We start from the raw sequence: 9952 nt of genomic DNA on the forward strand, positions 1-9952 counted from the left end.
TACTGCAGGTTCGATGATTGAAATTGAGAACAATTCAGAAAGTGTGCGATTGTTGACTGAAACTGGGAACTCAACCTACGAGGTGGTGTGGTCGAAAAGAACCACGGTGCTGTAAATTTCACGAAGCCTGACAACATGCAGGGCGTGTGTTTTCCCGTTAGAACATGCTAATAGCCTCCATGGCCGTCCTCTGTCTACTCTTCTCCTACTGCCTGTATTTTTGCTCTCCTGACTGTCACTCTAGTCACCTTTTATTTTCACCGGCCACAGTTTACGTGATCGATCGTAGGCAGTTTCTACAATTCCCTTTTCCTCCTCCTTTTGTAAGTAAAATCACTGCTACCAGCGCCACATTTCCTACTGCTAAACAATGGGCGAAAGCGAAGCGCGGGGGAGCAGTGAGCTACAGCCCGTCATCAACGCGGAAAGAGTTTCGAAGGCCGCGCAGTGTAGTTAGGAGCTCCAGGAAGAAATGGCTTCACATTTACGGCAGTGTTACGCGAAATTCTGCAACAGCTGGCGTTCAACTCGATCGCGAAGTCCAATCTGCTTTCTTATGTTTCGATATGCTACATTTCAATCCCTGTCTATAAAACATGCCTGGCCTAGAGGGTTAAATAAATAAATGAATAAATAAATAAATAAGTAAAGATATTCACAGGATACAATAAATGACAGCGTCTCTCATATCTAGACAAAGAGCTATAGATATTACTAAAATTTACAGCGCCCCTGCTCTCATTCTCCTAATCAGAAGCAGTTCCGCGGTCCAGCCGCTGGCAAGCATTAGCCACTTGTGTCGAGACGCCAACTGGGCAGGTTCATTCCAGCCAGGCGAATACCGGCACATGCACGAGACGCGTCCCAGGCGCCGCGAGCCTCACGCGAGCGCCAATCCAAGCAAGTGCCTCCAAGCCGCCAGCCTGGCTAATGCATGTGGCTATTGCTTACAACATCTCTCCTGAAAGAAAAGCAAACTCTTGCGAGGAACGACACAACATCCACACCTGGTGTGCCGGTGGGGGCTTCAGGGCAGGTGGTTTGTGAATCTTCTGGAGAGACTGAAGTCCCAGGGAGTGTTAGTGCTTTGTCGTCTTCATGTACGTCGCCACACAGATTCCTCGTATACAACGTCTTGGTTGTCTCTCTCTTCCGCAGGTTGGAGAAAAGGGATAAGATGGGATCGAGTTCACCATATAGTGCCGTCTCTAGTGTCAACTATGTATGACCAAGGCTAGCTTGCGGGAGCCACGACGTTCCCTTTTCGATTTAAGTCTTTAACCCAGACTTCATCACTTTCCAGAAGGTTGAGAAGTTGCCGTACGCCATGTCGTCTATCGTAAATTCTTCGCTGCTGTTCGCGGTATTGGGTTTTAAAATTCCGAAGTTTAGTGGCATCTGGCAAACGGGGAACAAGTCTTCAAGGCATCGGCAGCGGCAGCGGCAGCAGCAGCAGCGGCAGCGGCAGCGGCAGCGGCAGCAGCAACAGCGCCAGCGGCAGCAGCAGCAGCAGCAGCAGCAGCAGCAGCAGCAGCAGCAGCAGCAGCAGGGCATTCCCAACGGCTTGTCTAAAGGTCAAGATTCAGTGAAGGCCGTGACCGTGACCACCATCACCGCCACCGTTACAACAGAAACTGTTATGACAGACATGCCGCGACAAGAGCTGTTCTCGGACACGGAAGATGAAGATGACGTTCCTGAGCAGCAGATTCGTGGCAGTCAGTGGTGGCGGCAGCGAGCGGTGTACGTGCTCCGCGGCCTCGACAATTTAGCGTCGCCTTCCTTGCGGGGTGCCCCCTTCCACTGGCAGCAGCTCCAGCGGCAGCACCAGCAAGACGAGAGGGAAGACCGGCAGCAGGCATTACTGGCTGCCATGGCCGGAGAAGCGGACGAACGCTATGTGGAAAAGCTCCAGAGGCCACTGCTCATATGTGCTATGTGGGGACTGTTTGTTGGCCTCTGGAAGCTGTGGTACGTTGCAACAGCGATGTACCTCGTTGCCGATGCATGGCTTATCTTGAGGTTGTGGCCACAGGAGGGGAAGCGCCTCGTCGTCGCCCTTTTCTTCCTCAACGTGCCGCCACTGCTCCTGTGGTTTCTGTACTTTGAACAGGGCGTGGCCAACATGACCATACAGTAGGCCGGCGGCCATGCTTATGAGGGGGTCTTTCTGTCACCTGCGAAGCAGCGGCAATCTGTCCGTTTCAGAACAGTCGAGCATCTGAGATACCTTCAGCACTGTGCACACCAAGTCAAGCTCAATTGTCTTTTCGCTGCTTGAGTTCTCGACACCAATCGAGCCTCAAGGGGCGCCCAGGGTGGCAGCCCCTGGGTGGACCACACTGCCCTCAGCCGTTGCGACTGACGTCTTTCTTTTGTCATTGGGAAGCGGCAGGACGACCAAGACCCAGCAGCAGCGCAGCCAAGCCAAGCCAAGCAAGTGCAGCCAGCCAGCCGGCCTAGCTACTGCATGTGGCTACTGCCTACAACAGCTTGGAGCTAATAAACAGGCTGAAGTTCAAGTTCGGACGCGCAACATATGGGTGAATAAATTTATTATTTAATTATTATTTTTATTACCGAGTTAATGAATCAACCAGACAGTTCAGCCTAAATAAGGGGAAGACGAAGGTTGGGGGTTTCTGCGACTCGTTGTTCGCACGAAATTTAAAAATGCGTTCACGGTTATAACGTCCTCCCTTACAGTATTATTTGGCCATCGCCGGACTCTTGGGTGATCGCTCCTATGGAATGCAAGCCATTAACCTTGCGAAGCCGGCAGCAGTCTTCGATGACTGACCATAAATCAGTTCCTGTTTCAGCAGATCCCTCTCAGGATCGGTGTCAAAGAAAACGTTCTTCATTCAACAAGGCCAAAGCAGTGCCTGGCACGGACCACAACAATGAAAAGCTAGCAGAATAAGAATGGGTTGGTGCGCATTTTGGAGGCACTCTGGGGTCATGAATAGGCGTGTACAACTATACCTCAAGAAGCAAGTGCACAAAGTTGCGTCTTGACAGCAGTCACCTGTGGAACGGAGTCTTGAAGCTTAACTAAAAGGCTCAAAATTTAGTCGCGGACAGCGTAGCGAGCAATGCAAGAGAAAATGAAGAGAACAGATCATCAAACGATATAGTTGAAATCATGGGCAGGACATGTAATGCGAAATCAAGACAGCCGATGGGCCGCCAATACTGGAAGGTCTCCGAGAGAAGGCAAGTGCAGTAGGGGGCGGCAGAAAGTCAGGTGGGCAAACTAGATTAGGAAGTTTGCGGGGCTATGGTGACGGCAGCTGGAACAAGACGGAGTTAATTGGAAGAAAATGAAGTGGCCTTTGTCCCTCCGTGCACACAGGCCGATGATGATGATGACAATTGCGCAAATTTCTTCAAAATTGAGGGGACAAATCGCTTTCCATTCTCCGTACCTGACAGGAACACGTGTTGGCAGGATAGCAACCAGCCTTCCTATTGTATTAGTTTAAACGTAGCTGATGAGTCGCGAAAGTGATTGCGGCTGCCGGTTGTCGTCACACAAGCCCACTTGCGGCTTCAACGCTCCCGTTCTTGTATTCTGGGCTTGTATAAAGGTGTTCAGTAAAGGATAGTCAATAGCATAGTATCATTCTTTGATTTTTAATTTCAAAATTATCAAGAAATGATCGAAACAAATCGTCGCCTCCATTTTGTAGTTACCTTAGACAATATTATCTAGAGGGAGGAGTGGCGCCATCGTCTATGCGAGTCTTTTAGAGAGCGCTTCTTCCACCACGGGAATGCCAGGAAGATGGGGTTTCATTTTTGGCTTGGCATAGTTGGTCCGTAAACGTGGATTTCACCTCTGAATCAGTAGCCGCGTCGCCATGCTCCCCTCTTCGCACACGTTGAGCTTATTTGATAATGTATTTATTTATCTACTTAGCTATTTATATACTCTAAGAGCATTTTCGGGTATTACATAGGGAGGAGTCAGTAAAGCAAAAATGATAACAACAAGCACGTGAGTAAACATTGCACTTCCCTGAATTTAACTATTCTTTTTTTAATAAATTTAACGCAAGTGTGCGGCTGCTTTACTAACTTTAAGAGCATTTCTTCGTGGTTTATCTCGAGAAGTGTCATTCCTACGGCTGAATTCACATTTCATGCCGAACAAAAGCCAAGCATAATACCAAACCTCATCTACCATGTATTAGTACTCCTGTTCATCGCGGGATAGTTACCACAGCTCCATCTTTCCCTCTAGGAAATATTAAGAAACTCTGATACTCACAACTTTGCTATCGCCGTTAAATTAAGAAATCAGTTAACAAAAATGGGTATCTAGTTCAATTTGTGCAGCTATAGCTATCCTGATTCGTTTTCTCTTGCAATCCATAGGAGGCAATTCACTGACGTAGGAATCGCAACGACTGCACTGAAAAACTTCTTTACTGTTCTCGAGGAATATTCTATTCGTCTTGCTTAGTTTGACATTTACGTTCAGTGGTCCTTAAAGCGAGTTAGGAACCTGACAGGCTGGTTAGCAGCCTTGCGATCTTCGCACCTCTTGCACAATCACATGGGCTCACGCTACTACACATGTTGCTGCAGTGTGGGTAACGTCTTTTGCTTCCTATGGGTGCGCGAATAGTACTTTCTGAGAACCGAGACATGTACGAATAGCGCAGGTTCGCTGTGAAATCGAATTAGAATAGTACCACTAAAATCCAAATAAATACGCATCGAGCAGTGATTAAAACCAACTCCATTGTGAATCAAATATTTTTACGATTATTCGCTGCCTGTGTGAGTATTCTCACAAAATAAATGATAGTGCCACACTGAGAAGCGCTAACGGCGGCACTGCGGTACGGATGTAGGCCTTATAGAGCTATGGAGAGAGCTGGCAAATGAGGCAACACTCATCTCCGCATGGGGTACGTGAAGTCAGAATATTAGCTGTACGACCATCATGTCAAAATGACAGGGCAATTATCTTTTGATACTTATGCCGACACTGTAAATCTAGCGGCATATTTCAGTATCTGAGGAGCGAGAGCTGCGTAGGAATCATGGTTTTTGTGAGGGCACATAACAGCAGGGTCTGCTAAACCTACCCCAGCCCTTCTCGTGTAGCCCAGTCTTAGAGCACATATTCGATCATTATGAACGCTGCCACAAGAATGGAAATGAATAGTGGCGGCGTGGAACCTTACAAACCTCGCAGATCGATAGCATCAGTGTGCGGTTGGCCGTCTGAATGGACCGTTTTCTTTAATGGCCATGGAAGAAAACTACGGCATGCCTCAGTAGACATTCTTATTCGAAAAAAATTCGATTAATTTCGAATCGTTTGGAATAATTTTGAACGAATACAATTTGATTCGCTCAGCCAATCAATCGAATAGAAAGATATTTGATCCACTGCTAAAAAATTTCTAATATTTGCACGCCAGTATACTGCTGCCGAAGCGTTTAACATACAATTTCGTATGAGGCGCTTTCTTAAGTGTAAATGCGTTGGCAACACAGCATGTCCTATCCGGGAACTTCCTCTGTTGCCTGCTGTTAATCGCTGTAGTCGCTGCTCCATTCAAGCAGAATGCCCTCCTCTCGGGCATTGTTTGAGCAGTGTGTTCAATGCGTGACGTTTCCTTTGTGCGAATTCTGGTAACAATATTTTCTTTGGTCTTTTTTAGTTAAAATATACGCCCTTAACTGTCTACTCATTCAGGCCAGTCAGGTGCGGGCAACAATTGGGCCAAGGGCCACTACACCGAAGGAGGCGAACTGGTGGAGTCCGCGCTGGACGTGGTCCACAAAGAAGCGGAGGCATGCGACTGCCTCCACGGCTTCCAGATGACGCACTCCTTCGGCGGTGGCACCGTTTCCGGCATGGGGACACTGCTCCTGGTCAAGATCCTGGAAGAGTACCCCGATCGCCTCATGAACACGTTCAGCGTGGTCCCCAGTCCTAAGGTTAGTGACAACACCCTTTGGATGCGAATTCGTAGTACCCGTGGGGCATCAGACATGCCACATTTATAAGGGGCTGCGTTCCACCTCCAGGTGTCGGACACCGTCGTGGAGCCCTACAATGCCACCCTCGCTGTGCACAAGTTGCTGGAGTACTCGGACGGTACATTTTGTATTGACAACGAGGCTCTCTACGACATCTGATTCTGGGCCCTCAGTATCACGACTCCCACCTACTGAGATCTCAACCACATGGTTTCTGCAACAACGTCGGGTGTAACCACATGTCTAGGGTGGGTGCCTAACTTTATCTATATATGTACACTAAATCATCACGCCTCGGAACCCCAAAACGCTATAGCAAAGTGAGAACGCTGTCAGGTTGGTTGCTTACTGTGCACGGAGCCGCGGTAGTCTCGTTACTGAAGGACGAAAACATGCGCGAAAGAACGCCCTTCTCCTGTCTGAGCTCTTATTCGCGAGTGTTTCCGTCTTGTTGGATTCAGTCTCTCGCGGTTCCTCGCACAAAACTCCGGTTGCAGCTTGCGTAGCAACAAAAACCGTTGCGGTCCTATGACGGGAACAATCAAGCATCCTGAGTGCGCTTACTGAGCGTAGGGTACCTTAGACATGGTCAGAGTGCTCTACCATATTTCTGCTTCGGATATGAGGGAAGCAGACAGTGATCCACTTGTTCCAAGCAGACAGCAAGTGACGCAGACATGCTGAAAAGCCAAAAATTTATTGTAGTACAAGCTTGTGCCCTGGAGAGAATGAGATCGGTGGTGTTGACGGTGGCTAGCGCTTGGAAGCTGTCTGGATTGGAATGGCTAATGGCGAATTCCAGTCTGCGATACAGAGCACATCTCCAAATCCGCGAAGGAGCAAGATATCGAGAGAATCTAGGAAACATGCCCTCACTGTCTAATGAGAACTAAGGACCTGAATCCACATCGTCTATTGAAACGCGCATATCGGTTTCGGGGAGCAACAAAACGTGCTCTGGATGGCCCATTGAATTACGCCACAAGTATGTCAACCGCGCTCCGTTGACACGTGATTTGAACTTTTCCGAAAAGTCGGCGCACACTGTAGTGAAAGTCATTAATGACGCAGAATCTAACACAGGTGAATGCGGTGCTTCGCTTACCTGGTAGCGTCAAATACCCTGACGCCAGATGGGTTGTCGTGTGTGGCGAAAAAGGAAAGAATGCAAACGAAGCGTGATATATCCAGCGTAGTTCAGAGCGGAGTGTTTTCCGACAGCACTTGACACATATAATAACGATATTCGCACCGTTGCATTCGGAACCTTGGGGGATGTGACTAGGCTACCACAGAAAGCAGTCTGTAGAAGAAAATAAACCCTTAGATGCGACGCACATACATTGCCCGTGTCTTCCGCTCGAATTTTTATCAATCGTTGACCTGCCGCCGTAAAAACGCTCCATGAATCCGGGCACTTACGGCGTTCAGCGTTTGCTATACCAAGCTGTTGAGAGCTGGGTACACTCGCTAATACGAGCTCCAGTCCTTAAATAATTTTTTTTATTTACACGAAGCAGACCTTTGTCATCCTGTATTGCGAAAAGTCAGCGTGCTACGTATCTCTTCGGATATAATATTATCCGAACTGAATTTCAGAGCACAGTTACACTTTTCCAATACAATCATTTGTGGAGTTGAAAAGAAACTCTGATTAAAGTTTCTGTGCTCAGGAATGACCAGCGCGAGTTCTGAAAAGGATTTAAGACTGTATCTCGGTGTATACGGCACTTCTCTAAATATCGAGCTCGGGAGCAGTTTTTGCGTTGTAAAGTGCACCTGTAAAGTGCGCAGAGCCTTTCATCCCGTTGTCCTTAATGATTTCGAGCCGGTATGTTCACGAACATTCCCCTTGTTGCGGCTTGTTTTGGTCATTAGTTCTTGCGTTCCTAGTATTCTGTCTGAAGGAAGCGCCGATGACGACAGCGCTCTATATTCTTCTCGCACTTGTGTGCCATCAAAAGGAGACTTATTTCCGTAGCAGAGACAAGAAAGCCTGCATGCTGGCCAGCATTCAGGTTTTGCAATGACACTAACTGCTTCTTATGTGGAGTCCCACGTGAGGTCCTTTTAAGACGCGTCTGAACCAAGTTATATGATCGGAATCGCCGCTACTTTTTGTGGGATGGCTTTTATTAAAGGATAGAAGCTTGGAATGATGAACTTCTCCAGAATAGAGCACTTAGGAACTGAGTTCAATGTCCCAAGTAAGCAGGAAGTATTAGAACAACAATAACTCTGATGTTAAATGTGCTAAAATGGGTGAGGACGCGGCAGGAAGGGTTGGCGCGTTTTTAAGAGGAGATAATGGAATGTCAAAGGAAGCAAAGAAGTGAGGGTGAGGGCCAAGGAGGGTCAGAAAATGGGGATGAGTTCGACATTCGGGCAGAGTTTTGAAAGTTAAGGTGAGGGTGCAAAAATCAAGACTGAGATGATCTGCCAATACCTTGTTCCAACCATCCTAACCAAAGCGACATCGTTGGAAAGTCTGAGTCGGTCGCTTTTCAAGCCTATTCGCTTTCCTCTCAGGTTTACTGGGCAGCTGAACGCTGACCTTCGCCAACTGGCCGTAAACATGGTACCATTCCCACGCCTGCACTTCTTCATGTCTTGCTTTGCTCCACTCACGTCCAGACAAAGCGAACAGTACCGGGCACTGACTTTGCAGGCGTTGACACAGCAGATGTTCGATGCCAAAACATGATGGTTGCTTGCGACCCCCGCCATGGTCGTTACATGACAGTGACGGCGATCTTCAGAGGACGAATGAGCTTGAAAGAAGTCGAAGAACAAATGCTGGAAATCCAGAACAAGAATTCTTCCTTCTTCGTCGAGTGGCTCGCGAACAACGTTAAGACCGCAGTCTGCGACTTCCCACCTCGTGGTCTCAAGCTGTCTGATACTTTCATTGGCAACAGCACGGCCATCCAGGAGCTCTTCAAGCGAATCTCCGAGCAGTTGACGTGTAAGCGGCGCTCGTTCTTGAACTTCTCTTTTTGGCCACATGCCTGCATTATACCGCTTACTCATACCTATTGTAACAGCGTACAAGTTGTAGTACCTGTGAACAACGTCTGGTGACCAAGCGTACTTATGTTTTTCGCAGCCATGTTCCTCCGCAAGACCTTCTTGCATTGGTACACCGGGGAGGGCATGGAGGAAGCGGAGTTCACCGAGACAGAGGAGTACTACATGAACGATCTGATCTCAGAATACCAGCAGTACCAGGAAGCTACATTCGAGGAGGAAGAGGGAGAGTTCCAAGGCGTATAGAATGTAGAGGCTTAACTATTTTTTTTTTTACTTTTTAAACCGGTGGAGACAGCAGATACAGCCTTTCTTGCAAGTTGGCTTTTCCGTAAAGTGTTGTATTCTTCGTGTCATTTTGCCCTTCCAGCAATCCACTCTTTTCGCCTCATACCTTCACTCAATGTGCCAGAGGAACATTCCCTCTGGACTCGGCACCTCCTGACAGGCATTTTATTAACCTGACAATGCGCTTCGGAATACGTCACCTACCCAGGTAGCAGCTGAACTCCTTGAGGGGTCATTACGAAAGGTACAAAATGGCTTATTTTATATGAATTGAGACTCCTTAATAACATGTTTAAAATATAAAATTACCATCAGTTAAAACATCTGATAGTAGAAAGAATTGTTATATTGGCGATATCTTTTGTCCGCACTTTGAATCCAGAACAAAGGGGTTTGCTTCGATTAGCAGCACACACAAAGCAGTATTCGTTCACTGATTCCATCCAAACTTTTGAAGACTAAAAGCGGTGTGGCAGTGTTCAGAGCACGGCACTCTGTAAAGGGCCTTCTTGCACCACCCACAACGCATTCTTATTTACTTGCGGATGCTTTTTCAGAGCTCCCGTAAGACTCACTTTTGCACAGACTCACTTTTGCGGGAGACTGCCAATCTATCCCTCGTCCAAAGAGCTGA

At 47.7% G+C, this 9952-nt stretch overlaps 1 pseudogene; it reads left to right on the plus strand.

The window, feature by feature from the left end:
- Positions 1 to 2925: 2925 nt before the first annotated feature.
- Positions 2926 to 9276, plus strand: LOC144112864 (tubulin beta chain-like; annotated as a pseudogene).
- The last annotated feature ends 676 nt before the right edge of the window (positions 9277 to 9952 follow it).

The sequence above is a fragment of the Amblyomma americanum genome, chromosome 1 (genome assembly GCF_052857255.1).
Source record: "Amblyomma americanum isolate KBUSLIRL-KWMA chromosome 1, ASM5285725v1, whole genome shotgun sequence".
Classification (NCBI taxonomy): Eukaryota; Metazoa; Arthropoda; class Arachnida; order Ixodida; family Ixodidae; genus Amblyomma; species Amblyomma americanum.